Source organism: Stigmatopora argus, chromosome 5 (assembly GCF_051989625.1).
Source record: "Stigmatopora argus isolate UIUO_Sarg chromosome 5, RoL_Sarg_1.0, whole genome shotgun sequence".
NCBI classification, from domain to species: Eukaryota; Metazoa; Chordata; class Actinopteri; order Syngnathiformes; family Syngnathidae; genus Stigmatopora; species Stigmatopora argus.
This window is the reverse complement of record NC_135391.1, coordinates 20171314-20199057: the sequence shown is the minus strand read 5'-3', so window position 1 is coordinate 20199057 and position 27744 is coordinate 20171314. Positions and strand designations below refer to the sequence as shown.

At 47.2% G+C, this 27744-nt stretch overlaps 1 protein-coding gene across 1 annotated transcript in view; it reads left to right on the top strand.

Annotated features, from left to right (window-relative positions):
• znf608 (zinc finger protein 608) overlaps window positions 1-27744 on the top strand; it is an 89780-nt gene that overhangs the window by 545 nt on the left and 61491 nt on the right. The gene's annotated exons all lie outside the window — the stretch shown is intronic.

Sequence of the window (27744 nt, the reverse complement as noted above, 5' to 3'; positions counted from 1 at the left end):
GTGTGACCGGTAACCAGGATACAATCATTTTTTGCAATATAAGGGTCATGATAAGAACTAGGTACACGGTAAGTGAACCTTAACAATGTTTACGTACAACTCGACTTTGTTAACAGTGGTGGACACATTGTGGTGGATAACTGTTTTGCCAATAAGCATCATGGGAGATTTTGTTCTTCTTAGAAAATTTTAGTGTTTTCTAATTTTTTCTTTCAATAAGAACATTAATTCATAATTATATATAATAATATATTTATTCATTCTTTAATGATAGCACAGTGGTTGAGTGGTCAGGAACTTATGCAAACAAGGGCTCAATCACAGGCTCGGCCTTACTCTGTAGTATTTGCATGTACGTACTCCTAAAAACTGCATAGCTTTTCTCCAACATAGCTTTTCTCCGGCTACTCTGATTTATGTGGAGCTGAATTTGTCAAAAAAGACTCAAACAAAACTTTTTAAGTTCCAACCTCAAAGACATAAAGCAAAATAAAGGAACTTAAGCAACTGAATTCATCTTAAAGGAACAACTCAATGACGCGGTGCATGAATATGATGAGCAGTGGCTAACTGACAAGTGTGGACATGCACCTCCTTCCAGTCATGATACGTTGCGAAGCGGAGTGGGGCCCAGAAACCAGGAGAGGAGCGACAAAACACAGTGCTGGAGCACAAAACTAAAGGCTTTAATAAAATGTGACAGAAAAGCCATACAAATGTAGGACTGGTAAAATGTACAAGGAAACAATCTAAATGGAAATATCAAATACACATACCGACGGGTGGACGACATGACCACACAAGCAATAATCCCACAAACAGATATAACAGAACACTGGGTTTAAATAAACACACAAGGGCTGATTAACAATCACACACACCTGGCCACATAAGGGAAGTGGAGCATCGGAGGGACACAAGAGGCGAAACACACACAATCACCCGGACAGCAGACACATGTAAAAACATGCACACATCCACCCATAAGCCTAACACAATGTGACACTTCCGGTCTGAAATGCTGGTAAAACTTCACGCACGCGATGCACCGTCGACACTCAGTAACTCACTAATTGCACCTCAGGGTTGCCAGATCAGAAAGATCCAAACCAATTTCCCCATAAGTATAACCTACTCAGTTCGGCGGGAAACCGTCCAATCTTTAAACACTGCTGCACCTATACACACTCACTCGCTTGGGTGCTGATTATACAACCAATATATAAGACAAATTGACGTGTTGCTGCTGAATGTCCACCTGGCTCCGTTGACAATCCTTCAGGTCGCTGCTGGAAACCAGGGCCCGGAAAAAATAATTTTTGTGCCAAAAATGAATTTGTCTTGCCATTCATTAATTCATTTTAGGAACCTCTTTATCCTCACAAGGTTCATGGGAGTTGATGGAGCCTCAACTAGCTGACTTGGAGCCAGAGATGGGTGAAAACCTGAATCGGTGGCCACCCGATTTCAGGGCACAAGGAGACGGACAACCATTCACAATCACACTTATACCTAGGGGCAATTTAGAGTGTCCAATCAGATGGAATGCGGCAGTAACCGGAGAAAACCGCTGCAGGCCCAGGAAGAACATGCAAACTCCACACAGGTGGACCAATCTGGATTTGAATCCAGGACCCCTGAGCTGTTAGCCCATTGCACTAACTACTCATCCGCCAGGCCGCCCTTTGTCTTGCCAATTAAATCAATGTTAATTTTGGACGCAATAAAATAAATACCATATTTTCTCGCATAGATACAGTTTATTGAACTTAATTCATAGATGTCAAAATAAATTTTGTTTAGCGTTTTATCTTTTATCTTTTCTCTAGGGCGGCCCGGTAGCGCGATTGGTTAGCATGTCGACCTCACAGCTCTGGGGTCCTGGGTTCAAATCCAGGTCAGGTCCATCTGTGGCAAGATTGCATGTTCTCCTGAGTGGGTTTCCTCAGGGTACTCGAGTTTCCTCCCACATTCCAAAAATATGCATGATAGGCTGATTGGACACTCTAAATTGTCCCTAGGTATGGGTGTGAGTGTCCATGGTTGTCCGTCTCCTCGTGCCCTGCGATTGTCTGGCCACCGATTCAGGGTGTCCCCCGCCTCTGGCCCGGAGACAGCTGGGATTGGCTCCAGCAGCCCCTGCAACACTAATGAGGACAGCTGCGTATAACGAAATTGGTGGTGCTACTCCACAAAGTGCGTGTTTCACAGTAAAAACCTAAATAAGGTATTTAAAAAGTCACGTCCGACCAAGATAATTCTCTAATATTGCACAATCTAAGCTATTGCACACCCAAAGTTATTGCACAGAACGGATTGTGTGTCGTGCTAATGCAAGTTCAGAGCCCTGATGGCTCTGGGGAAAAAAACTGTCCCTGAATCTATTTGTCCTTGTTTTCTGAGACCTGTAGCGTCTGCCAAAAGGCAGCAGCTGGAACAGGTTGTGACCAAGCAAACTGGTGAGGGTCAACTGAGGGAGGAATTGTGTCCCTGATGTGGCCTGCGACCAACTTTTGAAAGCACTTCATGATCACAGGTGCAACAGGCCTGTAATCATTTAGGCTGTCAATGGTTGGCTTTTCTGAGACAGGGATAATGGTGGCAGTTTCAGGCAGGAGGGATGATGGATTGTTGCAGGGAACAATTGAAAATATTTGTTAAAACCCCAGTCAGCGTGTCAGCACAGGCTTTGAGCACCTTCCCAGGTACTCCGTCAAGGCCAGCAGCCTTCCTGGTGTTCACAGTCCGCAGTACCTGTCTCACTTCATGTTCCTGAAGCTTCAGTGTACTGCTGCAAGGTGGTGGATGTGTTGAGACTGAATCTGATTTGTCAGTCTCAAAGCGGGCAAAGAAACGGTTCAGTTCCTCTGCTAGTAAGGCATCTGTGTTAACAGACATCTTATTATTGTCATTGTAATTGGCAATGTGTCAAATTCCCTGCCACATCTTCTTTGGGTTATTTTCTGTCAAGTGCTCCTCAATTTTCCTTGTACATGGCCTACCATGGCCTTTTTAATGCCTCTCTTCAGGTCTGCTCTGGCAGCGCTGTATTGTAACTTGTTCCCTGACCTGAAGGCAGTGTTCCGGCGTTTAATGAGTGCATGTGTCTCACTGGTCATCCAGGGTTTTTGGTTAGGAAAAACACAGATACGTTTATCAACAGTGACAGTGTTCATACAGTTTTTGACATAGTACGTGACCGGACATTTCGTCGATGGCAAATTTGTCGCCGGACACTTCGTCGCCAGACAGTTCGTCGACCGAACACTTCGTCGATGGAAAATTTGTCGCCGGACACTTCGTCGCCAGACAGTTCGTCGACCGGACATTTTGTCGACGGACAATTCGTCGCCGGACACTTCGTCGCAAGACAGTTATAATAACAGACGAACTTAGGGTTTCGTTAAGAGGGGAGAGATTGGTTTTAGTCGAAGAGCAAGATAGCGTTTTAATGGCAACTGACACTAATCTCGATTTATTGGCAAAAAGTATGCACTGGTATAGAGTTCATGGTTGTCAGGTGCACTATCGAACGTACCGTCGCAAAACCAGTGCACTACAGTTTTCGTGGAGTTGATGAGACATTGACTGTTACTGAAGAGTTTGTTGAGTAGGTGCCTATGATGGACACCACAAAAGCCGAGGACATTTTTGGGTCTGTCCTTGCTGCACTGGACAGAGTTGGAGTGGAATGGTCCCACCTTGTCAGCATGGCTACAGACGGCGCACCATCCATGATCGGAAAGAAAGCAAGTGTTGTGCCAAAGTTCAGAGAGAAAGTACAACCCCTTAATGGAGGAGATTTTTTTTGGACGTCACTGTATTTTGCATGAGGAGGCATTGTTTAGTAAGTACTTGTAAATGTACCTCGTCATGCAGGTGGTTGTTCGCACTGTAAATTTCATCCAATCCAGAAGTCTAAATGTTACGATCGTGCCGCGTCGTCGTGGCGCGATCGGGAATGGATTGGGACCCAGGCGCGGGAAGCAGGAGGGGAACGAGGCAGTTAGGTTCAAAACAACAGCATCCGCGCCAGCCCGTGAAGAGACGAGGGAGGGGCCAGTCGGGCGGCGTCCGCGCCGGCCGGTGACGAGGCGTGGGGGTGGTCGGTCCGGCAGGTGTCCGCGCCGGCCAGTTGCCGTGGAGTCCATGTGGCGTGTACAGGTTCGAAGGCGCAGTCGCCGTCCGTGGTCTGTGCTCTGTGGTCGCTGCCCTTGGCGCGCGATCCGTGGTCGTTGTCCGTGGGCCGTGATCCGTGGTCGTGGGGGCAGAGCGTGGTCGGAATCCTCCTAGTCGGGATTCCTCCGCTGCTAGAACGTCTCTTAGGTGTCCACACCACTGCGTGCCCATTATAAACTCCCCCAAAGATTTTGGGGAGGTTCTCGCTGAATCTATGTGGTCGGGGGGCTTCAAGAAGGGTGGCTGGCGTCGCCGAGAGCATCGGCGTGAGCGTGGGTGGCTTCCCGCTGGATCCATTATGGTCGGATCGTTCTGTTACGATCGTGCCGCGTTGTCGTGGCGCGATCGGGAATGGATTGGGACCCAGGCGCGGGAAGCAGGAGGGGAACGAGGCAGTTAGCTTCAAAACAACATCTTTAATAACACAAAAGGGGGTTACAAAACAACAAAGGCTTGGAACCAAAACGGGAGCATGCAGGAATATGCAGCAGCATGCAGGAACGATCCGACAATGATAATAGAACTAATTGGTGTTTAAATACAAACTCAAGGAGTAATCAACGGATTGCTTCCAGCTGCTCTGCCTTTACGGCAAGCCTGGAGGGACAATTGGCCGCTCCTGACACTAAACCATTGTCAAGTTGACACCCTTCTCAGCGATAGCAACATTACACACAGCCTGCCATACCACACTGAAGTGAGATGGTTAAACCGAGGCGCTGTGCTAAGGCATTTCTTTGATCTGAGCCCAAAAAGTTGCCACATAGTTTTCTGACAAAATAAATGCATTTAAGTTGAAGCTGAATTTGTGGGAGACGCAACTGGCAAGTGGCGACCCTGCTCAGTTCCCCAGTCTGAGAGATGTGCGTGTGACCACACCTGATGTGGACTTGAAACGGTACAAAGAAAAGATTGCAGTATTACTGTGGGAGAGAGAGACAGAAATTGAGAGAGAGAGAGAGATAACCATGATCATCAAACCCTGTTTATCGCTCTCCTTGTGAGGACTTTTCGTGCATTTGCTTCTTTGGCCATTCGAGAGGGACAATAGCGAGAGAGTTTGAGAACCGATTTCAGGTTTTGGTGAACTTGAGACAGAATTTTCAGTTGTTCGCTCTCCTTTCAGAGTTAAAGCTTCTGATCTGCCGGTCGACATCCAGCTAGAAATAATTGATTTGCAATGTGACGCAGATTTGAAGAGCAAATTTGCATCCAAAGATCTGGACACATTTTATTAGTATCTAGTCCCATGTTAGCCCAAATTAACAGCCCTGGCTATTAAAATTGTGTGCACATTTGGGACAACCTACCTTTAAAAACAAATTTTCTCAGTAATGAATATCAATAAAACAGAAATGTGTTCAAGGCTCACACAAAAGCACTTGAATGACATTCTGAAAGTGACAGTTAGTCGGGACTTGACACCTGATGTTGATGCACTTTACAGGCCCAAGGATGCCAAGTTTCAGGAACAGACTACTCGACTAACGTCTTTAAAATGCTGCCTTGCATTTTATTTTTGCAGATGCTGTTTGCATTAAAAGAATACAGCTCTTATCTCATCCCATTTTCTGAACCGCTTTATCCTCATTAGGGTCAAGGGGGTGCTGGAGCCAGGCAGTGGACACCCTGAATCAGTGGCCAGCTGATGGCAGAGCACGAGGAAACGGACAACCATACACACTCACACCACTACCTAGGGGCAATTTAGAGTGTCCAATTAGCCTACCATGCATGTTTTTTGAATGTGGGAGGAAACCGGAGTATCCGGAAGAAACCCACGCAGGCCCACGGAGAACATTTAAACTCCACACAGGTGGACATGACCTGAACCCAAAACCCCAGACCTGTGACTGACGCACTAACCACTCGCACCACCAGGCCGCCAAGAATGCAGCTCTGAAAATGAATACTTACTGTGGTGATTTTTTAAAAATGTGCAAAGTAATGTTAGTCTTCTAAGTTTCATTTACGGTATTTTCTCGCATATCTACCGCCTCAGCGTAGAAGCCGTACCCTTAAAATTGCCTTAAAATTGTTGAATTTGACAATTTCTGAGAAATGTATCAGAAATATTAGACACCTGAAGGTCTGACATTGTCTGCAGAAAATGGAACTGAGATGCCTTATATTGGGTGGGTTAAGACAACCTTTCATTTGATCTCAGAGGTGGACAGAACAAAAGAATTATTCATTCCAATGCTTGTGACAAGAGGGTGTCACCTGTCCTATCCCATTATTGGTTGTAATGTTATAGAACACATCCTGGCAGAGAAACAAGGAGAGGACTTTCATACAGGTTGTCACTGCAGAACAAATTGACCAGTATTTATTGAGAACAAAGAAAGCACCAAAACACACCATTACTGAGATTGAGTGTCCCTTATTTCGATGATACGCTGGTTTTCAGTAAGACCTTTGAAGAGCATGTAGACAATATGAGACAAGTACTTAGGTGCCTCAGAGAGTATGGCATCAAAGTAAAACCAAACAAGTGTGATCTCTCAAGGCTGAGGTTCGCTACTTGGTCAGGATAGTTTCTGCAGAGGGCAGCAGGGTGGATCCAGCAGATTTTGAAGCTGTTTGATCACTGAAAGACTTCAAACCACACACTGGTGGTCAACTCAGAAAGATGCTTGGTCTTCTCACTTATTAGAGACAATATATCAAATACTTTTCCAGAAGACCGAGTTGTCTGGATGAACTTCTGAAAACAGTGCGGAGTAATGCTTAAGACAAAACAAACAAAACAAAGACAAAGAAACCAACACGTCGTCATGCACAGCAGGTGCTTGATTAACTGATTGACTGCCTGCTTCATTCACCAGTATGAGTGTTCCCAGATTTCACTCAGCCATTCATTGTACACACTGATGCCTCACACCAAGGTTTAGGTGCAGTGTTGTGTCAGAAACAGGATGGCAAACTTAGAGTCATTGCCTATGGCTGCCGCACATTGACAGCAGCTGAGAAGAATTATCACCTACATGCTGGCAAGCTGCAATTTTTGGCTCTAAAATGGGCAATCACTGACAAATTCCATGATTATTTGTACTATGCCCCAACATTCACTGTGTATAGCGACAACAATCCGCTTATGTACCTTCTATCCACTGCAAAACTGAATGCAACCACCTCCAATTAGATTGCAGAATTGGCTGATTTTGACTTTACAATAAAATATAGGCAGGGGAGGGAGAACAGTGATGCAGGTGCTTTGCCAAGGGTGCCACTGGATGTTGAGTCTTTGTTCAAAGAATGTTCTGAGGAACTACCACCCGATGCCACCGTTGCCATGACCCAAGCAGTTGAGGTACAAGAAATGGCCCCTTTGACTTCCCTACAGATATGTTGTTCAGTATTAGATTCAGATGGGACACCTGCTGCATCAATCACCCCCATACCAAAAGAAGAGGTAAGGAAAGCAAAACAATCTGACCTGTTCATTCGACCTATGCTGGACTATAAAGGTCGTAAGCCACCATCTGAGGATTTGAAGCCGCTCAGCCCAAAGACAAAATGTTTGCTCAGGGAGTGGAACAAGCCACCACAACCTGTAAACAATTAGTCCTACCAGAGCAATACCGAGGAAAAGTAATGAAAGAGCTGCGTAATAACATACCTTGTGCGTGATCGCTTCTTCTGGCCGTATATGCAGTCTGATATTGAACATTATGTGAAGAAGACCTGCCCTTGTCTAAAAAAAACATGCCATGAGGACAGAGCTCCATCGACAAATACTGTGACAACACAGCCCTTTGAGTGGTATGTATTGACTTTCTTCATTTTGATCGATTCAAAGGCAGATATGAATGCATCCTTGTCATTGTCAATCACTTTACACGTTTTGTCCGACCATACGCCACCACCTCCAAGTCAGGAAAGACGGCTGCAAACCTCATCTTCAATGACTTTGCCTTAAAGTTTGGGTTCCCCTCACGCATCCACCAGGATCAAGAATTTGAAAATCAGTTGTTCGCACAGTTGAAGAGACTCAGTGGCATGGCTGGATCCAGGACAACTCCTTATCACCCGATGGGGAATGGTCAGGTGGAAAGAATGAACAGGACATTGCAACAGATGCTCTGAACACTGACTGAGACACATAAATCAAATTGGAAGAAGTCTTTGAACAAGCTTGTGCATGCATACAACTGTACCCGTTGTGATAGGTAATTCACCATTTGAACTGCTTTTTGTGAGATCACCGAGGCAACCAGTTGACATGCTCTTTGGTCTGTGCAGTAAGTCAGATACAAATGGTCAGCAGGACTATGTGGAGAAATGGAGACAGGTATGGAGGAGGGGTACGCCATTGCAAATGAGAGTGCACAGAAAGCTGCAGAATGGGGTGAAAAGCACTATGACACAAAAGGGAGGAGCTCGGTGCTACAACCAGGAGAGCGCATTCTGGTTTTAAAAAAAAATCTGACACCAAGAGGAGGACTTGGAAAACTCTGTGACTTCTGGGAAGATACAGTTCACACAGTGATGAGACAAATAGGATCTGCTCTGCCAATTTATGAAGTCAGGCCAGAAAAAGGTAAAGGACATTCCAGAGTTCTACACAGAAACCTAACGATGTCATGTGACCATTTACCCTTTGAGGCAACACCAGAAGTAGGTAAAGGTGAAAAAAGTATGCAGAGAAAGAGACATCAGACTGTATCTCATCCTCAAGAGTCAGATGAAGACAGTGGTGAAGAACATGACCTTCACTACGACCCCCTCCAGGTGCTAAATGAGAGAGATGCCCAAGGGAGGGAGTCTGAGCACAGGCCGCTGCCAGCTGATCAGAGACCTGAAGTTGAGGTACCTGCATCTGTACCAGTGCAACCACAAGATGACTACCAGCTGGAGGAGCCTGGTCCACCTGTGGAGGACCTGCCTGATGAGGGAACACACATGGCTGTTGAAGATCCTCGATGATCACTTGTCAGACACCTCTCAGCCAACCGCTGTGACTGAACCTGAGGTGTTGACTTATGTGCTCCCAAGAAGGGACATACATCCACCACAACGCATGACCTATGATCAGCTGGGTGTCCCCTCCTGCTACAGAATCCAGCCACCACACAGTTGTTACCTGCTTACCCTGCACGAGGACTGGTCCCCTGGTCAACACACCTGCAGTCATATTACTTTCAGCCACCCTTCATATAAGGACTCCGGCAGACCTGAGTCTACAGGGGTGACATGTTTGATAGTGGAATGGACTGTTATATTGGATTGGATTGGATAACTGTATTCATCCCGTATTCAGGAAATTTCCTTGTCACGTTAACAAGAGGGTGAGAATGCAGATACAGGAAAGGCATAGTAACACATAGATACAAGTTAGACAATACAGTCGCAAAGGCTGCAGAGCAACAAAGCAAAAAGCACAACGTACAAAGCAAAGTATATGGGATCATTAAGAATCATTAAATCAAATCATTAAGACAGAAATGCAGCAAAACACAAAACGAGCAAGAGCGGACAGAGCTACCGCTACCGGCTGCCACTTGAGCGGCGCCATCTTGGTTGCAGTAGAAAAAAAACGGATACAGACTCAAAAAAGACCTTGTAGAGTTGGATAAAACTGGAACCACACACAGGAAGTCTTGTCTTCCACAAGATGTGGAACTTCTGCAGACTGTGACTGAGGTTGAAAATATGCAGTCATTTTTCCAAGCTTATCCGCAGTCCCTCAGTAATCTGCAGCTGAAGAATCAACAGTAGCAGAGTATAACCCCTCGACTCTGTTTCCGGCCTGGTAAGCGTCGACAGCTCTTCCATCTTATCGGGGAGGGATCTCACTTTTCCCATAATAATAGATGGAATGGTTGGTCTGAAGCGTCGCTTCTTCTCCCGGCACTTTTGTCCGGCTCCGGATTTCCAGCGGCTTTGAGGTGTTGCTCCTTCTGCTGCGTATTGTTCACAGCTAATCCCATGTGTATGACAGTGTAGGCATAGCTGAATGGTTCCAAAAAAGATATAGCAGACAGAAGCCAGGCTAACGGCTAATCCCATGTGTATGACAGCGTAGAATGGTTCCAAAAAAAGAAGTAGCAGAAAGAAGCCAGGCTAACAGAACAAAGAAAGTTGTAAAAACATTAAAGTAAAAAGTATAAAGTACAATGTAATGTAAAAATGAATGTATTAAGAAATATTAAAATGTAATAAAAAAGATAGAAAGGTTGTAAAACACGAATAACAAATAAGAGTGGACAGAGCTACTGCCACCTCCTGCCACGTGACGCGCCATCTTAGAAAAAAGACTGCACATGCAGATCTTGAAATGGTTGAACAGTAGACATGTATTGTATCAGTTGTTGATTGTATTTGAACTGTGGCCCTTGCCTTTTGAAGTTTTCACGAGTATCAGCTCACAGAGGACGATGTCAAGTGAAAAGTTCATAAGACTGTTCGCAATAACAACCAATGAGTAGAGAGAAACTTGGAATGCACTTATGTCGAGGCGACATTTATTTTGTAGGGGAGTGTTAAAATGTTCAGATAAGAAAAAAACATTGGTTTTACAATTTAAATACTTAATTGACATCCCGTTAACGATTGCGTATTAAAGATACTGTTTTGACTGGGTGTATATCGGTATTCGATTATTGATGCCTTGATGTACGTACCTCGACCAGTGCGGGAGATCTTCCTCATATCAGTAAAATTGTATTGAGGAAGCAACAACGAATCATCATTGTGATTATTTCTTCCTTTTTTCTAGAGTAAATTCAGGGTATAACAGTCTGACGGGTGGGGGGTCAGAGGTCCATCCGGTCTCATGGGTGGGTGGGGGTCTGGTTTATCACCCCATTCTGAATCTGTTGTGTGTTGATTGTTGATCTAGCTGACAAAGGTGCATATTTTAAGGGGTGGATGTTCACGCAAAACGTATTGATGTCTAAGTTAAGGGTAGTTGTTTACCAAGTTCCATCCGGTCTCACGGGTGGGAGGTCTGGTTTATTTCCCCCATCCTGGATCTGGTCTGTGTTGATTGTTGATCTAGCTGACAAAGGTGTATATCTATGAGCAGTTGATTGTCCATCTGTCTAGGTGAGCAACCTGAGAAGCTGGGTAAACAACAGGTTAGGATAACAAGCACGAGAGCAATAACAGTTACGAACGGTACTAGGGCTTTCAAAAGAGTCTGTGTCCAAGAGCCCAAGAGGAAAAAGTCAAGCCATCCTCGTTGTGGAACCGGATCTCTTGTCATAGCGTTCTGTATGTTCTTCATAGTTTGTAGGGCATCATGGACTGAGTAGGATGCGTTGGCAGGGATGAAGGTGCAGCATGAGTCTCCTACCATGGCACACACACCTCCCTGCTGGGCGGTTATTCTGTCAAGGGCAAGGCGGTTCTGGATAATCATTTGGGTCATGGCGGTTATTTGGGCTTCTCGGCCTTGTTGTAGTCGGACTGATGCGTTGACATAGGCCCGGAGTGTGTAGTCAATGGTTTCCAGATGTAGGGTGTTCTTTGCTTTTCCTACCTAGGGGAACAAAGCCATCAGGATTTTGGAGGAGACTGACCAGTGTTTGTGTTCGAGGGGGACATCCGAGCCCCACACTGGATCATGGGGGCTGGTGGGTAGACGTGGGTTGGCGTCAACTGTGGGGATCGAATCTGCACTTCATTCTTGTACTTGTTTACAGTGGGACTGATGTATCCAGGTGTCTCTTCTTTCGATTTTGACGGCGGTGGGGGTGGCCAAAATCACACGGTGAGGTCAGTCCCAACGTGGAAATGACCAGCACATTCTTTTTATCACCTTGACGAGTACCAGGTCGCCTGGGGACAGAACCTCCTTTGTGGGAGACAGAGAAGATGTCGGCAGATCATTTGCATTTATCACAGTTCTTTCTTGGAACATTTTGCATAACCACTGAGTGAGAGAATCTGTTTCTCCTTTCTCTTCTTCCACTAGATCTTTTTCCCACATTGGTAAGTGGAACGGTCTGCCTTTCACTGCCTCAAATGGTGTGCATCCCTGTGCTGTTGGAATGATTCTCATGTATGTTTATACCAGGCTCTGGCATTCTGGCCATGGTTTTCCTGTGTCTTCCATGGTTTTACTGAGTCTGAGTTTTACTGTTCCATTGGATCTTTCAACGAGTCCAGCACTTTGGGGGTGGTAGGCACAATGATTTTTAAGGTTGATTCCAAGATGTTGTCCCATAGTTTGGATCACGTGGTTCATGAAGTGAGCACCATTATCACTCCAAATGACTCGTGGTATTCCATGGCTTGGAATGATCCTTTTGCATATGGCTTTTGCGACTGCCATGGCGTCAGCTTTCTTGAATGGGCATATCTCAACCCACTTGATAAGTGTGTCAATGATCACGAGACAGTACTTGTATGTGCCACTTCGGTTCGGTTCGATGAAATCCATGTTCACAACCTCAAAGGGATATGTCCATGTTTGCCTTGTTCCGCACTTGGGTCGTTCATTGCCTTGAGAGTTGTGTCTACAGCAGGTGAGACAGTTTCTGCAAAGTTTTAAAGTAGGTTTGGAGACCTCTGGGAACATGCTTTGTTTGTTGTACTATACTGATCATCCCTCCTGTTTAGACATGGCTCCTCCCATGGCTCAATTTGGCAATCACTTCAAACAATGATCGTGGGGCGCATGGCTTGTTTTCTACTGCATAGAGTGGCTCCTTCTGTTTCCCATTGTAGTTTCTCTTTTTCTGGGGCGTGATTTCGCATGTCTCTTAGGATTTCGGCAGGGATTGGGCTGTGTCTTTCCGCCGTAGAGATTGCCGTCTGGATGTTTGCAGTATGCGGCTTCTTTGCCTGTGTTGCCTGCTCGCTTGTTCCCCAATGAGACAGGGTCTTGTCCTGTCGTGTGTGCTTTACATTTGCAGATAGCCAGCTTCATTGGTAGCTGTACCGCTTTAAGGAGTTCTGTGAGAAGCTCTGCGTGTTTGACTGGGGATCCATTGGACGTTTTCATTCCCCGTTGGGCCACTGTCCAGCGAATAAATGGCCTGTAGAGAATGCATATTGGCTGTCTGTCCACACCGTCACGTCTTGTCTTTGGAATAGTTTACAGGCCTCTGTCAGGGCCACTATTTCTGCGGCTTGTGCAGACCAGTTGCCGGGGAGTCGTCCTGTCTTAAGGGTGTCTTTTTGAGTCACCACAGCATACCAGGTGTGGTTTGTTCCGTCCGGGGCTTTTGATGATGATCCATCAACAATAGAAGTCCACACTCACAGAAAATAAACCATGGGTCACAGACAGCATTTCATAATCTTCCATTAAAACAGCATCAAAACGATCATGTGAAGGAGAGCTGGTAGGAGAACACATGAAAAGGGAACTTTTCAGCCAGATCCACAATCAGCTGAGGCAAACTGCTTATTAAGACACACGCATATTTGTGAAAAAACACAAAGATCCTCCACTCCTCGGAGCTTTAAGCATAAATGTAAGCAAATGATTAAAAATGCAGACTTTAAACATATATAACATTATCACATACCAAAAATTAAATCAAAACATATCAACCTCTGTTAATTGCTTTCTAACAGCGTCATACCCTAATTATAAAGTTTTTTTCCTTGCCATTCATATCAATAGATTTATTTGTTATAATTACCATTGCTTGTTTAAGAGGCTCCAGGCAGAATAATCTCATTTTTTCCTTGTCCAATGCTTTACACAAATTTCAAAGAGATCAGATTGTACTCCATTGTGATAAGGCTGGAGTTTCCTTGGCTGTGATGTCTGTCACCCCGCCAAACATCTTGCATGTTTAGGCCAGGTTTACGGCACGGCGGGAGTAGAATTCTGACTGTTTCATCAGGAGTTGTAATTCCTCTACCACCCGCGCCAGGATGTGGGTTTGAACCCCTTGAGGTGCGACAATCACAGCTTTTTATGCCTCCATATCTCCATGTGTTGCCTTACCACCTGGAGATTCCAAAACAGCAGCTGTCTTCAAATTCCTATAACATGTAATGTAATGAATCAGTATTACACAAAAATAACAGTCATTTTCATCATATTAATAACACAATAACAAAGTACATTCATTCATTCATCCAATTCTCTTTTGTATCACTTATCATAATAAAGTACACAACATTTAAAATTTTGGTGAATAATGTCTCTGGTCACTTAAATTAACTTAGCGTGTTTCTTAATTCGAATTATCTTAATACACCAATAAACAAAAATCACAATATGCTTACTTATTCCATCACTATAGTTTGTGAAAATCTAAATGCCTAATCTGTCCAAATTAAGTATACTCGCTGGTACAGTGGTAGCTCTACATACGAGCTTAATTCGTTCCGGGACTGAGCTCGTATGTTGATCTTCTCATAACTCGAACAAACGTTTCCCATTGAAATGAACTAAAAACAAATTAATTTGTTCCAACCCTCTGAAAAAATACCAAAACTGTTATGATCGCGCTGCGTCGCTGTGTCGTCGCAGCGCGATCGGGGGTATCAGTTACGGTCGCGCCGCGTCGTGTGACGCGATCGTGGAAGGAGGTCGACCCAAATGCAGGAGGCAGGAGAGGACGAGGCATTAGCGTGATAACGAGTCCTTTAATGCATCAACCAAAACGTGCAAACAAGCGTGGCCGCATGCGGCGCGCATACGGACAGAGGCAAACAGAAAGGCAGCAGCATAACAACCGCTAGCTACCGCTAGCAACTGCTAACGACAGTCAATGGTAGAGTGATGATCCGGCCACGTGTGATGACGCGTCGCCTACTTAAATACAGGAACCGAAAATAATCATTGAATTGGCTACAGCCGGTACGTGTCGACGGCAACCCAGGAGGGCCAAAAGGGCACTCCTGACAAAAACAGGATATTGGATTGGATTGGATAACTTTATTCATCCCGTATTTGGGAAATTTCATTGTGACAGTGACTCGAAAAAGATGTAAAGTTGGACAAAAACTGGAACCACACACATGAAGTCTTCCACGAGATGGGGAACTTCTGCAGACTGTGACCGAGGTAGAGAATATGCAGAGTCACTCTTCCAAGCTTATCCGCACAGTTCCTCAGTAGTCTGGAGCTGAAGAAAACAGCAGCAGGGCAGAACTCCTCAACTCCGTTGCTGGTAAGCACCGACAGCTCTTCCATCTTATCCCACGATCGAATGGTTGGTCAGAAGCGTTGCCTCTCCTCCCGGCACTTTTGTCCAGCTCCGAAACTCCGGCGGCACCGATGTGTTGCTCCTTCTGCTGCGTATTGTAACAGCTAGTACGGTGTGTGTGACAGCGTAGGCATGGCTGAATGGTTCCAAAAAAAGATGTCGCCAAAAGAAGCCAGGCTAACAGAACAAGGAAAGTTGTAAAAACATTAAAGTAAAAAGAATAAAGTACAAAGTAAAGTAAAAATGGATGTATTAAGAAATATTAAAATGTAATTTAAAAAAAGATAGAAGGGCTGTAAAACACAAAAAACATAAGTGTACAGAGCTACTCCCACTGGCTCCCACGTGAATGGCACCATCGTGGAATGGATTGGAAAAATGTTTTATTTCTTCTAATTCGCCATCTATTAGCAAAGTAACACATAACTAGTGGTTTAATAGTAATAAAATGTGTTTAATAGAACTAAAATTAGACAGATTTCGCGGAGGGTAGAGAGAGGCACATAGAGGGAGGCGGCGGGGGGAACTTTCCACAGGCAACGCACTCGTAACAGAACAAACAAATTTAAATTAACTTGGATTGGCATATACAGACACACTCAAACATACGTTTAATGTAACTTTACACAAAACTGAATTCTAATTTGTTTTATTTTTTTTACCTTTGTTCTCTGGGTTGACTCCAACCGGACATTCAGCGGGAGTTTTTAAAAGGAACGCATGAAGAGTTGTTTGTTTTTGCCTTCCCTTCAAAATATTTCGAAAATGACCCGCACAAATGTCCTCACAATACGATGACGCGCGACCACTTGCCAGCTTGTCAGGGTGCCTCTTTTCTACAAAATCAGAAAACTCTTACCACTTTGCTAGCATGTCTTTGATATCCTTTGTAGCCAGGCGGCCCCCCTCTTCCACCTACTCCTCGCTACTGAGTTCCCGCAAGTGTCCCGCGAGTGGCCTGTTTGTCCCTCCTGGCGTGCCGTCAGAGAGCAGCTGCAGTCAATCTGCTCATTGCTTCCTGTTTTGGTATTTAAAGAGCAATGAGTCATAGTACCATTGCCGGATCGTTTACTTCTGTTCATGCATGCGCTCAGCATGCTGCCATTTTGTTTCCATGCCATTGTTGATTTATAGATCCCTGTTGATTTATTAAAGGATATCGTTTGTAGCCAACTGGCTCGATTCAACTCCCGTTTCCCGCGGAGGGGTCCTAATATATTCCCGTCTCGTAACAGAACGATCCGGCCATAATGGACCCAGCGGGAGGCCACCCACGCTCGCGCCGACGCTCTCGTCGACGCCAGACACCCTTTTCGAAGCCCCGCGACCACATGGATTCAGCGAGATGCCCCCCAAAGTCTTTTAGGGAGTTTATAATGGACAGGCCTTGGTGTGGGCACCTCAGAGACGTTCTGGCAGTGGAGGAGTCTCGACTAGGAGGTAGTTCTGAGCCTCCATCCACCTTTAAACCCACCCTCCGCTCAACGCGTCGCACTGGGCTGCCAGCACAGCTAAGTCATAATACCAAGGTTCCGACACCCCCAGTTCATCGCCCCAGTTATTTGAATTCAGACTCCAGCGAGTTTTTTTCTCAATGGAGGGAGAATCCCCAGCCTCCCTTGCCCCGTTGGAACGCCAAATCTTTGTCGGTTGGGACTCTGACTTTTCTGAAGGTGAGGACAACCGGGAGCTAATAGATTTGTATGCTGGAGATTCGGACTCGGACAGTGATTTTCTTAGCCGGTTTGGACTCCGATACGCTCTACCGGAGGACGTTGACCAATACTCCTCCGATTACTCCGACCTGGATTACCCCAACCAGCATCTGCTAGGTCGGCTGGCCATCTACAAGGGACCACCGCGTGGCGGCCGGCGGGGAGGCTCCGGTATGAGTTTCGAACACCGGCCGTCTTGTTTTTTGGGGGAGGCGCAGCAGCGAGGTCTTTCACCTTGTCGGCTGGCCATCTACGAGGCCGGTGTGCTGTGCCGCCCTCCCGGAGGAGGCGGCGAGCGCCACGCCGCAGGGAGAAGCGGAAGGAGGGCCTGGACGCTCGAGCCCCTGACCAAGCTCCTCGGCCGACCACGCCGCTCCAAGCTCCTCGGCCGACCACGCCGCTCCCAGCTCCTCGGCCGACCACGCCGCTCCAAGCTTCTCGCCCGACCACGCCGCTCCAAGCTTCTCGCCCGACCACGCCGCTCCAAGCTTCTCGCCCGACCACGCCGCTCCAAGCTTCTCGCCCGACCACGCCGCTCCAAGCTTCTCGCCCGACCACGCCGCTCCAAGCTTCTCACCCGACCACGCCGCTCCAAGCTTCTCGCCCGACCACGCCGCTCCAAGCTTCTCGCCCGACCACGCCGCTCCAAGCTTCTCGCCTGACCACGCCGCTCCAAGCTTCTCAAATACCCGTGCCCCAGCCACGCAAGTTACTCCCTTTGCCACCTGGGCCGCCAGTCGCACCCGTGCCAAAGCCACAAACCAGGCTTCCGTCTAGTTCCTGTTTGCCCGGTTCCTGTTTGCCCAGTTCCTGTTTGCCCAGTTCCTGTTTGCCCAGTTCCTGTTTGCCCAGTTCCTGTTTGCCCAGTTCCTGTTTGCCCAGTTCCTGTTTGCCCAGTTCCTGTTTGCCCAGTTCCTGTTTGCCCAGTTCCTGTTTGCCCAGTTCCTGTTTGCCCAGTTCCTGTTTGCCCAGTTCCTGTTTGCCCAGTTCCTGTTTGCCCAGTTCCTGTTTGCCCAGTTCCTGTTTGCCCAGTTCCTGTTTGCCCAGTTCCTGTTTGCCCAGTTCCTGTTTGCCCAGTTCCTGTTTGCCCAGTTCCTGTTTGCCCAGTTCCTGTTTGCCCAGTTCCTGTTTGCCCAGTTCCTGTTTGCCCAGTTCCTGTTTGCCCAGTTCCTGTTTGCCCAGTTCCTGTTTGCCCAGTTCCTGTTTGCCCAGTTCCTGTTTGCCCAGTTCCTGTTTGCCCAGTTCCTGTTTGCCCAGTTCCTGTTTGCCCAGTTCCTGTTTGCCCAGTTCCTGTTTGCCCAGTTCCTGTTTGCCCAGTTCCTGTTTGCCCAGTTCCTGTTTGCCCAGTTCCTGTTTGCCCAGTTCCTGTTTGCCCAGTTCCTGTTTGCCCAGTTCCTGTTTGCCCAGTTCCTGTTTGCCCAGTTCCTGTTTGCCCAGTTCCTGTTTGCCCAGTTCCTGTTTGCCCAGTTCCTGTTTGCCCAGTTCCTGTTTGCCCAGTTCCTGTTTGCCCAGTTCCTGTTTGCCCAGTTCCTGTTTGCCCAGTTCCTGTTTGCCCAGTTCCTGTTTGCCCAGTTCCTGTTTGCCCAGTTCCTGTTTGCCCAGTTCCTGTTTGCCCAGTTCCTGTTTGCCCAGTTCCTGTTTGCCCAGTTCCTGTTTGCCCAGTTCCTGTTTGCCCAGTTCCTGTTTGCCCAGTTCCTGTTTGCCCAGTTCCTGTTTGCCCAGTTCCTGTTTGCCCAGTTCCTGTTTGCCCAGTTCCTGTTTGCCCAGTTCCTGTTTGCCCAGTTCCTGTTTGCCCAGTTCCTGTTTGCCCAGTTCCTGTTTGCCCAGTTCCTGTTTGCCCAGTTCCTGTTTGCCCAGTTCCTGTTTGCCCAGTTCCTGTTTGCCCAGTTCCTGTTTGCCCAGTTCCTGTTTGCCCAGTTCCTGTTTGCCCAGTTCCTGTTTGCCCAGTTCCTGTTTGCCCAGTTCCTGTTTGCCCAGTTCCTGTTTGCCCAGTTCCTGTTTGCCCAGTTCCTGTTTGCCCAGTTCCTGTTTGCCCAGTTCCTGTTTGCCCAGTTCCTGTTTGCCCAGTTCCTGTTTGCCCAGTTCCTGTTTGCCCAGTTCCTGTTTGCCCAGTTCCTGTTTGCCCAGTTCCTGTTTGCCCAGTTCCTGTTTGCCCAGTTCCTGTTTGCCCAGTTCCTGTTTGCCCAGTTCCTGTTTGCCCAGTTCCTGTTTGCCCAGTTCCTGTTCGCCCAGTTCCTGTTCGCCCAGTTCCTGTTCGCCCAGTTCCTGTTCGCCCAGTTCCTGTTCGCCCAGTTCCTGTTCGCCCAGTTCCTGTTCGCCCAGTTCCTGTTCGCCCAGTTCCTGTTCGCCCAGTTCCTGTTCGCCCAGTTCCTGTTCGCCCAGTTCCTGTTCGCCCAGTTCCTGTTCGCCCAGTTCCTGTTCGCCCAGTTCCTGTTCGCCCAGTTCCTGTTCGCCCAGTTCCTGTTCGCCCAGTTCCTGTTCGCCCAGTTCCTGTTCGCCCAGTTCCTGTTCGCCCAGTTCCTGTTCGCCCAGTTCCTGTTCGCCCAGTTCCTGTTCGCCCAGTTCCTGTTCGCCCAGTTCCTGTTCGCCCAGTTCCTGTTCGCCCAGTTCCTGTTCGCCCAGTTCCTGTTCGCCCAGTTCCTGTTCGCCCAGTTCCTGTTCGCCCAGTTCCTGCTCGCCCAGTTCCTGCTCGCCCAGTTCCTGCTCGCCCAGTTCCTGCTCGCCCAGTTCCTGCTCGCCCAGTTCCTGCTCGCCCAGTTCCTGCTCGCCCAGTTCCTGCTCGCCCAGTTCCTGCTCGCCCAGTTCCTGCTCGCCCAGTTCCTGCTCGCCCAGTTCCTGCTCGCCCAGTTCCTGCTCGCCCAGTTCCTGCTCGCCCAGTTCCTGCTCGCCCAGTTCCTGCTCGCCCAGTTCCTGCTCGCCCAGTTCCTGCTCGCCCAGTTCCTGCTCGCCCAGTTCCTGCTCGCCCAGTTCCTGCTCGCCCAGTTCCTGCTCGCCCAGTTCCTGCTCGCCCAGTTCCTGCTCGCCCAGTTCCTGCTCGCCCAGTTCCTGCTCGCCCAGTTCCTGCTCGCCCAGTTCCTGCTCGCCCAGTTCCTGCTCGCCCAGTTCCTGCTCGCCCAGTTCCTGCTCGCCCAGTTCCTGCTCGCCCAGTTCCTGCTCGCCCAGTTCCTGCTCGCCCAGTTCCTGCTCGCCCAGTTCCTGCTCGCCCAGTTCCTGCTCGCCCAGTTCCTGCTCGCCCAGTTCCTGCTCGCCCAGTTCCTGCTCGCCCAGTTCCTGCTCGCCCAGTTCCTGCTCGCCCAGTTCCTGCTCGCCCAGTTCCTGCTCGCCCAGTTCCTGCTCGCCCAGTTCCTGTTCGCCCAGTTCCTGTTGGCCCAGTTCCAGCCTGCCAAGTTTCGGCCTGCCCAGTTCCTGGGTGTACAGTCCCCGCCTGCCTAATTTCACCCTGTCCGGTTTCTCCCTGGCTGGTTTCGGCCAGCCCGGTTTCAGCCTGCCCAGTTTCTGGGTGCCCGGTTCCCGCCTGCCTAGCTCTTCCCCGCCCAGCTCTTGCCTGCCCAGCTCTTACCCGCCCGGAAGCGGCGGCGACGCGCCGGGGCCCCTGGACGAGGGGGCCGGCGACGGCGAGAGTGACCCTCCGGTGCCCCTGGACGAGGGGGCCGGCGACAGCGGCAGCAACCCTCCGGCGCCCCTGGACGAGGGGGCCGGCGACGGCGGCGAGAGCGACTCTCCGGCGGCCCTGGACAAGGGGGCCGGCGACGGCGGCGAGAGCGACTCGCCGGCGCCCCCGGACGAGGGGGCCGGTGACGGCGAGAGCGACTCTCCGGCCATCCCGGGCGAGGGGGCAGGCGGCCCCCAGAGCAGCCAGGGTAAGGTGCCCGACGACCGTTCTAAGAGTCTGGTGTCTGTTAAGGGCAGGGGGCTTGGCCAGCACCTTAAGGACCAGCAGGGAGGCCCTCCGGACCAGCTACTCCCACTCCTCTCAAAGGGCCGACGTGGACGCCCGCCGGATAGGCCCCTCCTAAGCCTCGTCTCAGGCCGGCGCGGACGCCTGCCGGGCCGGCCACTCCCACGCCTCGTCACCGGCTGGCGCGGACGCCCGCCGGACCGGCCACTCCTACGTCTCGTCACCGGCCGGCACGGACATCCGCCGGACCGGCCCCTCCCTCGTCTCTTCACGGGCTGGCGGGGACGCCCCCCGGACGATGAGAACGGAGCTCAAGCGCCCTCCCTCCATGCCTGATTTTTGTTTTTCGCTTTTCATGGACATTCGGCATTAGGACGTCTAGGATCCGTCCATTAGAGAGGAGGTACTGTCAGGAGTGGCCTGTTTGTCCTTCCTGGCGTGCCGTCAGAGAGCAGCTGCAGTCAATCTGCTGATTGCTTCCTGTTTTTGTATTTAAAGTCATAGTACCATTGCCGGATCCTTTACTTCTGTTCATGCATGCGCGCAGCATGCTGCCGTTTTGTTTCCATGACATTGTTGATTTATAGATCCCTGTTGATTTATTAAAGGATGTCGTTTGTAGCCAACTGGCTCGATTCAACTCCCGTTTCCCGCGGATGGGTCCTAATATATTCCCGTTCACGCGGCGACGTCGCGGCGCGATCGTAAGAGCAAGACCTCCAAATGTTCACTCTCCTGGAGCTCGATTAAATCCTGTGTCATCAGTTCTTCGTGGTGCTCGGCGATTAGATCATTCACATCTGCATCGTTAACCTCCAGCCCCAAGGAATTTCCAATATATATATTTATACTGCGCTCACCCAATTTAGTTCTGAGGTAGGACGTCTTTCCATGTCATTTACAAACGTCATTTTTGGAAGAATTTCCACCAGCGAGTTTCTAGGTGCTCCCCGGAACACTTTTATTCTGTCATGATGGGATATAAAACATCCACCCATCTACAAATCACGCTTTATCTAGTCTATAATCCTTATAAAGCATGATATATGGATGGCACCCATCCATATATCACACTTTATAAGGATTATAGATGACCGCCAAGGTCGAAGCCTTGCCACCACTTTGGAATGCAGAAGATTGTGCTGCCATCGTGGTGCGCTTCAATTGTTTACGCCTTTCCCAACACGATACAAAATGAGAACTGCTCTTTTTGTCATAATTGGCGAAAAGTGATGGTGCAACCGATGTAAATTATGCGAAAAAAGGAATGTATAATGTATAATCTATACAGAAGCAGGAGTCTGCCTTTTAGGAAAAAGTAAGGAAAACTGACGGTAACACCCAAACATTGCTCAGGTAAGTAAAATTTGTGAGCCTTTGTTTTGAAATTGACCATAAGTTTTCCTTACTTTTTTCCTAAAAGCATACTCCTGCTTCTGTATTTATTATACATTCCTTTTTGCATATTTTACACACGTATACACCGTCATTTTTTACCAATTATGCAAAAAGAGCAGTTCTTCTTTCGTATCGAGTTAGGAAAGGCATCAACAATTGAAGCGCACCAAAATGTCAGCACAATCCTCTGCATTCCAAAACGGTGGCGAGGCTTCGAACTCGGCGGTCATTTATAATCCTTGTAAAAAACGTGATATATGGATTGGTGTGTGTGTTTGTTAAAATTCTCTCGCTACGTTTGTAAACTCAATCTTTTATTTGTTAAACACCCATTTTTCAAAAGGGATTTTTTTTAATAGTGCAACATATGTATTTTGGTTCTAAACAAGCAGCTTGTAATTTCATGAAGAAAAAAAGCAAACACTATATTCAGTACCGTATTTTCACGACTATAAGGCACACCACATTATAAGGCGCACCCTCAATGAATGACACATTTTAATGTTTTTTTTCCATATATAAGGCGCACCGCATTGTAAGGCGCACCGCTCCGCATTACACTGGTCTACCGCACCGCATTATACGGGTCTACGGTAGAGGCTGGGGTTACGTTATGCATCCACTAGATGGTGCTGCGCTAAAGGGAATGTCAACAAAACAGTCCGATAGGTCAGACAAACTTTATTAATAGATCACAAATCAGCTTTCTGACAAGTCCATTCACTCCCAGGTTAAAGTATTAGTATTTTTGTGACACAGCAACAGCATAATAACTCATGTTGAACAGGTGGGCAAATGCGGCATCCAACACGCACGTCTCCGTCTCACCAAAGTTGTCATTAATCGAGTCAGTAATTTCTGCCTTCCTGAAAGCTCGGACCACTGTTGAGACTTCCACTGGGAATGACGACGAACATAGAATTAAAGTGCTCGATCAACCAAAATGCAACGTCGTTTTATATATCTCAGCACTCACCGCGCAAAAGTTAAGAGTTGAACAAAAGTAACGTAAATAAAGTGTAATACTGTCTTAAATACACCCCCACCTAATTTGCGCTGGCCACCTTCAAATACAAAGTAATAATTTCATAAAGAAAAAACAAACAAACACTATATTGAGTAATTGTTTGCTAGAGTTCCATTTTGTCAAAAAATCCAAACAAAATCCTCACATAACTCTTTTTAAATCATCTGCAATTTAAAAAACAAACAACTTAAATTCAATTTATCGGCCAGGCCTACTGTACGGTATTCTCTTTGTACATTAAATGTGTCATGTCTTTGGCGACGTTGTGGCGAGGAAACGTGGAATTGGGCGCAATTGCAGGGAACCAGGCAAGGATGAGGAAATGCGTGCTCAAACGTAACTTTAATAACTTAAGCAGGAGGTGCAAGGAAAATGAGAAAATACTTCGAATAGGAACACCTGGGAAACACACAAGGAGCAAGCAGGGGATACACCAGGGGCGGAGAAACAACAAGTGAACACAATGGGCAATCACTCGGACATGACACCAGGGGGGAAAAGCATAACAAAACCAAGCAAACCTAACAAAATGTAAATCCTCCTTAATTAGAAATATAGCATTTCAATCATTTTTACTCATGATAGTCTGTTTCTAATGAGAGTAATGGGTTGTTTCTTTCCAGGCCGAACTTGGTAGGTCATACCTTACTGATGGCTTGGCAGTGGTCCATTGCTGAAAGGAAAGACACGTTGATTATTGAACTAGGTTGGGACGGAAGCTTGTTCCATTTAAAGGTTAAGAGTTTCCCTGACATTACCATCATAATTTGTAGGGGGGACTCATTCTGTGGTGGAGAATTAGTTAGATGATTTATGATTCTATCTTCAAAAACAGGTAAAGCAGCGTATCTTGACAAATACTGGTGATAGTCGGTCTAAATAGGATTCATACAACATGTGGTTGATAAAACACATTAAACCCAATCCTACCTCGAGACATTTTTTCCTTACCAAGTCTTGGAGGCTGTACGTGCTGTTGACTCAGGCTGTTGTCAGACTGATCTGTAAGTATTTTTTGCTGACCGTTCCACAGGATGTTAACACAGTCGTATACGGGTGAAATATCTCCTTGAGGTTGTAAAATAAATCCCTCCGAACCCCCCCCCCCCCCCCCCCCCCCCTCTTGGAGGCCGCGCAGGCCGCTGACCTAGGCCTACGTCAAACTGATCCATAAGTATTTTTTTTAAATCAATGAAAAAACAACGTGTGATTTAACTCGTGTTTTGGCATTTAGCATAGCTAAAAAGGTAACGCTGTCCTTATTTCACTGGTCGAATAGCACGGCTTTAAAAGCATTTTTTACTGAATATCTTACCGATTTTTGCCGGCTGACTCGCTTTTCTCCCCATTCAGACAACAACGCTACCAACCACTTGTCACAGGTATCCCCACCCCCTGATAAAATATATTTTTAAATCCCTGACCGATACACATCTATTCATTTACCCATAACAACCAATTCCCCCTTCCATGAACCCCCCAATCCATAAGTACCGTATTTTCACACCTATAGGGCACCCCTAAAAGTCTAACATTTTCTCTAAAATGGTCGATGCGCCAAATCGGTCGGTGCGCCTTGTCTGTGCACTAAATTACATTTTTGTATGACCCTGACCGCTTGAGTGACTGGTTTTATTTCTGGCCGGCACGCTACTTATTGGGACCCACCTTATTGGGACGTTCACCATAAAAATAGCCTCCCCGCGCATTCCAAGCATTACGGTAAATCCATTGAAAACATCCCAGGGCAGTGACAAGGCATTTGACTTCCGTGTGCTCGCAGCGCTTTTAACCCTCAAACACTCAATACTCAACGAAACAGCATATTAGAGTTATACAGAGGAAATGCCTGACGTGAATGACAACACAATGCGGGTGTGAACGCTTGTAAAATGGACTGAAGCCATGGATCGAACACAATTTAACAGCTTTGCTAACGGATTGCTAACGGATGGCCAACATAGTAGTTCGGGCAGGCAGCGTTGCACGAGTTACGTGACGATTTGGAATGAATTGTCGATGCCGATATAACAGCGAGGAGAATCAAAGGATGGGAGTGATGCATGTCGCGAGTAACAATGGATTGTGGATGACTGGGCTCAAGAGTCGGCCTGCACTGTTGTTCGAGCTTTCGCCAAAGCTGAAATCAAGTTCCCTGAATACACAACTCTGACTTACAGTGGAGCCAATCATGTTGAACGCCAAACTCTTTATATCAGAGTGTACCCTTTCTATAATCCTTATAAAGCGTGATTTATGGGTGTGTGAGTGTGTGTGTATGTTAAGATTCTTTCGCTACATTTGTCCAAACCGTGCAACGTAGAGTTGAATTTTTTATGGTGGCCAGAAACGGTTGTCAGATCCTAATACACATATTTAACTTCTTTACCTTCTCTAAGTGTGTAAACTCAACTTTTATTTATTACAATTTTTTGTCGTGACAGGAGTTATAAAACATCCACCCATCCATAAATCACACTTTATCTATTCTCTAATCCTTATAAAGCGTGATGTACGGTTGGATGTGTGTGTGCACCTGGAAACTCGCTGGCGGAAATTCTCCCCCAAATGACGTTTGGAAATGACGTGAAGAGGCGTCTTGGGTCAGCGCGTCCAGCACCATCGTGTTTCACAAAGTCTTTCCATCACGACAGAAAAAAAAGTGTTTCGGGGCGCAGGAATTGATAAAGCTTGATTTATGGGTGGATGCTTTATGGTAACATGCTCACGCTTTTATCCAAACCCTGCATCGTAGAGAGTTGACATTAAGGTCGCCAGAAACAGCTGTCGAATCCGGTACCCGGATGTTTGGTCGACGGACGTTTGGTGGACGAACAGTTCGTCGAACGGACGTTTCGTCAAACGGACGTTTCCTCAAACGGACGTCTCGTCGACGGGTTCGCCGCCGGACATTTCGTCGGACGGACGTTTCGTTGCCGGATTCGCTCGCTCTGAAAATTATAATCATGAGAGAGAGAGAGAGACAGACAGACAGAGTTTACTGTTGAAAGCGATCAACCAGGTAATCTCTCGCTCTCAAAATTATAATCATGAGAGAGAGAGACTTTGTAAATGTCAGAGCATTAATATCCAAATATTTAACATCAAAATTATCAATACGTTGCGTATTATTGGCGTGTGTGTGTACATGTTATCCGTCGCCGGATTTGCACGCTCGCTCCTGGATTCGCTTCGCTCGATCTCAAAATTATAATCATGAGAGAGAGAGACTTTATAAATGTCAGAGCATTAATATCTAAATATCTAATATCAAAATTATCAATAAGTTGCGTATTATTGGCGTGTGTGTACGCTCCCGGATTCGCTCGTATTGGCGTGTGTACATGTTTTTCAAACTACGGCCCGCGGGCCATATGCGGCCTGTTAGCCTTTTTAATCCGGCCCGCCGACGTTGTCCAAATTATAGTAAAAATCAATGACCTCATTCATTTCCCTTTGCCCTGCAATACCCTCGTTTCTCCGATAGATGACGCACTAGTCTAGACCTTTGTTGGAGTGTAACTTGGAGAACAACATGCTGCTCATCACTCTCAATTTAAAGACTGCTTTCTTTCATTGAATAATCATATTTCTTAATGTTAAAAGTAAATTTGAAAATAAATTTTCACCCTCAATTGTGCCTTTTTTCTTACATTTCAATCCCAAGGTTTGATAAATGACATTGCGTGTCCAAATGCTCCTGGCCCGTCCGGCCCCTCTGTCAAATTTTAGTATCCATTCTGGCCCGCTAGTCAAAAAGTTTGCCCACCCCTGGTATAGACAAACTTGCCTCTTTTATACTATTATTGTCCCAAATTAAACACATTATCAATAAACTGCCATTGACGGCGGTAGACGTCCGATTCATGTTGACTGAGGTGCAGATGCTATTTCTGTTATTAGAGCTCCATCAAGTGGATATATAACGCAGCAGTCAACATGAATCGGACGTCTACCGCCGTCAATGGCAGCCGGACGTTGACGGCGAATCTGGTAGAGCCTGTCTGTACATGTCCACAAACGTTCATTCGGCGACCTGTCCGTCGGCCAAACGTCTTTCGGCGAATCATCAGGTCACGAGTTGCTGGCTATTGCAGGGTCCCCTGATTTGAGAACAGGTGTGATAACTTTGCACTTCCAGGGTTCAGGGAATAGACTCGTTTATGGACATGTTTACAATAGTGGTTAATGGAGCTATGACATATTCTTTGTGGTATTTCAGAATTGTTACATCCATAGTAAATTCATAATTTGCTTTGGAGCTTTTGAGACCAGATATCTCTTTCTCAACTCGTGACTCTGAAACTATGTTCAGAAATGGGTTCATTGGTGTTGTGGTGGGGGACATTCTATTTGACGGATGCTAGGTGTCAGTCCTTTAATGGAGTCGAAAAAATAATCATTTAA